Consider the following 4901-nt stretch of genomic DNA (forward strand, 5'->3'; position numbering starts at 1 on the left):
AAATATTTTATTATTTTTATTTTATGTGTATGAGTGCAGACAAGGCAGCACTTAGTTGAAGGTAGCAATATTATCCTCTTCAAATTTACCTCACCAACAGAAAAATAAGTACATTTTGGTTATTAACTTCCTAAAGAGAGATCTCAGTAACTCAATGCTGCTGAGACTGTAATTTCAGCAGTTTGAAAATGCTTCAACAATTATATATTTCATTTAGTCCTTTGAACTAATTACATTAGAAAGAGGGTGATTGAGGCCATATATGGGGTGATATGTCATATCTACACACACACTCACACACACATAATAATAATAAATTATTGTGAATGAGAAGTGAAGAAGTGACACATGAGAAAAGTATTGCAACTTGGGGTTTCTCGTGGCCAGGCCACTTCAGCCATTTCAGCATGTATGTGCCGAGGGCCCTAACAAGGCTTCCTGCCAGGGGACTGTAGCAATGCTGACAGCTTTAGTCCTTTTTTGCAGGGGAAGGGTGTTGTTGAAATTTGGGGTGGGAAAGATACTAGGAAGTAGGAGGCACAAGAAAGCAGACATAATTCAACCATTAAAGCTGATTATAAATGGCAACATTTAATAATGAAAATTTTAATTTGGAGAGCTCCTTTCAGAATATAGGACCTTCAGAAAGATCTCAGTGATCCTAACAGAAATGATTGTGTGCCAATTACATTTTTTTGAGACAGGATCTCACTATGTAGCCCTGGCTGGCCTATAACTCCCTATGAAGATGAAGCTGAACTTGAGCTCATAGAGATTCATCCATTTCTGCCTCCTGAGTTCTAGAATTAAAGGTATGTGCCACCAGGCCTACCTATATATGTGATAAATATTATTATATGCAGTTTGTGTAAGAAGGCAGTAAATACTAGAGAGACTGTCCATGAACAGGTAAGAAGCAGAAGTGTCATAGACAGACATGCATGATCACAACACATACACCCTTATGACACTTTACTGCACTATACATCAGCCTGAATGTGGAAATATTTGAGATGGATCAGAAAGGATGTGGCCTTTCACTCTCTTGTTGGAAGCTGTACCTTTGTAGATGAGAAAAAAAATGAAATAGAGCTGGCCAAATTTGATTATAAGTCACTGTTTAATCCCTTTCTGTTAAGCAGGTCTATAAAATCCCACACTTTAGTGTATATTTTGTGACTCCTGATGCTTTAGAGCAAAGGAAAGATAAAAAAAAGCTCTTTTGTGGTCTATGCAACAGAATTCATTTTTTCAGTCCTTGATTGAGAACAGCTTTATCCTCTATATGAGGAGTTCAACAGTATGCACCATGGCAACCAGAGCATTAGACCCATCCGGCATTTCAGCCACCCCAGCAAGCTAATAATAGTAACTATTTTCACATCTCTTGTTAACTCTGAGCAGTATTTTTAGCAATCTTTGAATCCAAGATCCTCTTGTATTAACTGAGAGAAAAACTATTCTGCTGAATTTTAAAAATAACATGCATTTCTGAATATAATGAGTATATTTTCTCACATTGTACATAATTTTATTCAAAATATTATTTTATTTTCTAGATCATGTATTTATCTTATAAAATTATTGCTAATACAATGACAAAAAGAATTCTTTCACTATCATCTGGGTGCATTACATCTCAATCTGAGGTACATAGACTCCTAACAGTAGTGTACAAAGTAAGCATGTGCTAAAGAAGAACTGAACTCCCTTTAGAAATGCGTTTTCTACTGTTTGTTTTTATCTTTCTCCATTTTTCTTTCTTTTCTTTTTTTTTTTTAAAGAGATTTATTTGGTGCTGGAGAGATGGTTCAGTGCTTATGAACACTTGCTGATCTTCAGAAGACCAGGTTTGATTCCCAGCATTCACATAGTGGCTAACAGTCATCTTTAACTCCAGTTCCAGGGGATCTGGCATCCTCTTCTGGCCTCTGTGGGGAACTGCACATGCATGGTGAACTTACATACATGCAGGCAAAACACTCACACACATAGAATAAAAATAATAGAGGGCTAGAGAGACAGCTCAGCAGTTAAGAGCACTGGCTACTTTTGCAGAGGACCTGGGTTCAATTCCCGGTACCCTCATGGTGGCTAACAATAATCCAGGGGAATCCAACGTCCTCTTCTGACCTCTGCAGGCATTGCATAGTGTGGGTGCACTTATTTTACACTCATACACATGAAAAGTATTTTATAAAATAATTTTTTAATGATTTATTCATTTATATTTTAGTGTATGAGTGTGATGCCTGTGGAGGCCAGAAGAGGGGTCAAATTCCCTGGAACTAGAGTTACAGAGAGTTGTTAGCCACTATGGTGTTGGGAACTGAACCCAGGTCCTCTGCAAGAGCAGCCAGTACCCTTAATTGGTGAGCCGTCTCTCCAGCCCCTCTTTCTCCATGTCTTGATGGGCAGCACAAGAGACAGCAGTGTGTACAGTAGAAATTCACTCAGTCACAGAAGGTTACTTGTTATTTATTTATTATTTGGTTGGTTGGTTGGTTTTTTGCTTGTTTTTAGTGCTGGAAATAAAACCCAGGGCCTTACACATGCAAAGCACATGTTCTATCTACCACTGGACCATACCCATAGATTTTGTTATTTTTATTTTAATTGTACAAATTTATGGGGAACCTTGGGATAATTTGATATGTGAATACAGTGTCCAATGGTCAAATCAAGGTAATTAGCATGATTATACTATAGCAAATGCACATGCTTTTAGGATACAGTATGATATTTTGGTATGTGTTTACTATGTACTGATCAAGGCAACTAATATTTTCATTTTTTTTTTTTCATTTGTATTATGAGCCTTTGAGTGCCTCTCTTTTGGTTATTTTTAAAGTAACAAACATTATGAACTATAGCCCCTCTTTGTGCCCCTCCCCATTGTGTAGAACACTAGAACTTCCCACTTCTATTACCTACATTTGGTTTATTTACTGTTTTCTGTGACATTTGCTGTTCAAGTTTATTTTTATAGTCAGGAGTGAACTGGTGCCCTAGCTGGAGGAGAGCCCTGGAGCATCTGTGAATCTGGGCTGCTCAATTACACCATCAGGGTGTGTTGTAGCCATGTGCACACAGCCAAACTGAGTTTGATACATGTATATGATAAAATGAGTTTGATGGTTCTATACAGCTTGAGTTCTCATCCACTCTGACCACTGACCAACATTTTATTAAGAAGAAATAAACAGAAAAGTTGAAATAGTTGAATAGGGAATATTCATATACCTACCACCTGGGCTCTGTATTTAAGTTTTAATACAGCTTTCTGTTAAAAATAACAGTGATGTTGCCACCCATAACTGAATTGTGCCCTTGTATCCAATGATATAAAGATAGATGGTTTAGAAAGCTTAAAACCATAATTGCATCTTATGGGGCAAAGTCAATAGCCATAGTTACATCAGATCACCATAGTTACACCAGACCAGGGGCAGATTAGTTAACAAAAAGGTTTTCAGTTAACAAAAGGTTGTTGTTTTTTTTTTTTTTTTTAAGAAAAACAAGTTTCTCAGAATTGCAGAGACAATGGGCTCCATGGAGGTGCAGGTATAGCTGGGAGGGAGGACCTGCTATCTCGACGTGCTGCCTGGCTGCTTGTAAGTTTCTCAGTATTGTAGGAACAATGTACTCCCTGAAACTACAGGTGTGGCCTTCCTGGCTGGCTGGCTGCAGTGGGGCAAAAACACAGGGTAAAAGAAAAGTCAATTAAAAATAAAGTTAGTTTTGCAATTTCAGTTTGTACTAACATTTCTACTGTATTATATAAAGGCCTCCATTAAAATATGCACTTTAAAAATATTATTCTATGCCTAAACCACTCTGAGATACGGTTCTATAAAAATATTATTCTATGCCTAAACCACTCTGAGATACGGTTCTAGGTATTAATCATTTGAATGTGTTAGCAAACTTCTGTTTGATTTTGACAGCTAAGAGATTTGCATTACAATTGAGCCACCCCACAACACCCACTTGTGCCAACACATGCTAACTTGAAGTGGTTTTTTTTTTTTTTTTTCCTTCCCCATTTCTCTCAAGTCAATTTCTGATGGGTAAAAAATAGACAGCAAGAGCAGGAAGACTTGCAGGCAAGCCTTTCATAGAAGTGGCTCCCTTCTGCATTTCCTATGTCTTTTCAGAAAGGTAAGTTATTAAGTTTTGATTGGGCAAAGTCTTTAATTTGTAAAGTGGTTCTCATCTGAAGATATAGGAGGGTGTAGTTATACTATAGAGACCTGGTTGGTTTAGAATCATTTCTTTGATCGTGATAGTTTATAAGGACAATGTCCATATTTTAATTTAGGAATCTAGAAGCAAACCTTAGTGTCTGTGTCAGAGTGTCTGGTAAATATTCTGGTCATGTACCATGGCTGTCCTTTAGAAAGTCAGGCATGGAGCTGAAGACCAGAGGTAAGAGATGCTAATTAAAGAAACACTTTGGTCCAGGGTAGCAGAATCAGAGGGATCAAGACCCATGGAAGGCTTGCCTAACATTCTAGCTTCTGTTAATAACTGAGCTGAAAGCTGCATTTAGGAAAATTTAGGCTCTATCATAAGTACTCAATTTTTTAGTGAAATAGGTCATATCTGTAAATATTATTTAAGTACATTTCAAGATTAACCATAAAAATCATATAAAAACAGAAACTTACAGAACTTGAAGTGCTTATGATAATAGTTTCTACAAAAGCATGTATTTTACCCACACACTTGCTCAAAACACTGGCATGTTGTATAATCCTCAGAATGGAAGCAAGCAGATGACTTTCCCATAAGTTTCTTAAGTCAGGAATCTTAGCTGAGGGATAGAAAGCAGATGTACAGAAGTGGCCTTCCTTCCTTCCTTCCTTCCTTCCTTCCTTCCTTCCTTCCTTCCTTCCTTC

General features: G+C 37.3%; 1 protein-coding gene and 1 long non-coding RNA gene across 2 annotated transcripts in view; both read left to right on the forward strand.

The window, feature by feature from the left end:
- The window catches only part of Ank2 (ankyrin 2), a 675290-nt gene that overhangs the window by 206476 nt on the left and 463913 nt on the right, over window positions 1-4901 (forward strand). The gene's annotated exons all lie outside the window — the stretch shown is intronic.
- LOC115070505 overlaps window positions 3512-4901 on the forward strand; it is a 5028-nt gene continuing 3638 nt past the window's right edge. The window contains exons 1-2 of the long non-coding RNA XR_003849659.1: window positions 3512-3614; window positions 4057-4161. This is a non-coding gene — a long non-coding RNA (uncharacterized LOC115070505). The remainder of the gene's footprint in view (window positions 3615-4056; window positions 4162-4901) is intronic.

The sequence above is a fragment of the Nannospalax galili genome, unplaced genomic scaffold (assembly GCF_000622305.1).
Source record: "Nannospalax galili isolate Female #2095 unplaced genomic scaffold, S.galili_v1.0 scaffold216, whole genome shotgun sequence".
Taxonomy (NCBI): Eukaryota; Metazoa; Chordata; class Mammalia; order Rodentia; family Spalacidae; genus Nannospalax; species Nannospalax galili.